Source organism: Quercus suber, unplaced genomic scaffold (assembly GCF_002906115.3).
Source record: "Quercus suber isolate HL8 unplaced genomic scaffold, Cork oak 2.0 scaffold_158, whole genome shotgun sequence".
In the NCBI taxonomy this organism is placed as follows: domain Eukaryota; kingdom Viridiplantae; phylum Streptophyta; class Magnoliopsida; order Fagales; family Fagaceae; genus Quercus; species Quercus suber.
Genome location: NW_027069619.1, coordinates 19,446 through 19,787, shown reverse-complemented (window position 1 = coordinate 19,787; position 342 = coordinate 19,446).

The following is a 342-nucleotide window of genomic DNA, read 5'->3' as shown; positions in this document are numbered from 1 at the left end:
TTAAGTTTGCCCCAATTATGTTATATTTTGGGAGCTTCAAATAAGTGTTATTAGTCATTATATAACTTGTTTTAGTTTTATTGTCTATGTAATTAACGAACAATAATATGCATTTAATGGAGATAATGAAACCCAATCCCAATCTGGGTGCAGTTCAAGATTGGTGCCGTTGTGAGGAGGAAATCTAGAAATGATCGATGAGATTGGGAATTTTTGAAATTGTTTTTTAATAACTAAAATTAATTAATGTAAATAAATTTGATTTAGCAATTTAGCTTTTAAAAACTTACATGGCATCTCTAGCATTTTCTACCTCATTAAAAAATGTCACATCATTATTTC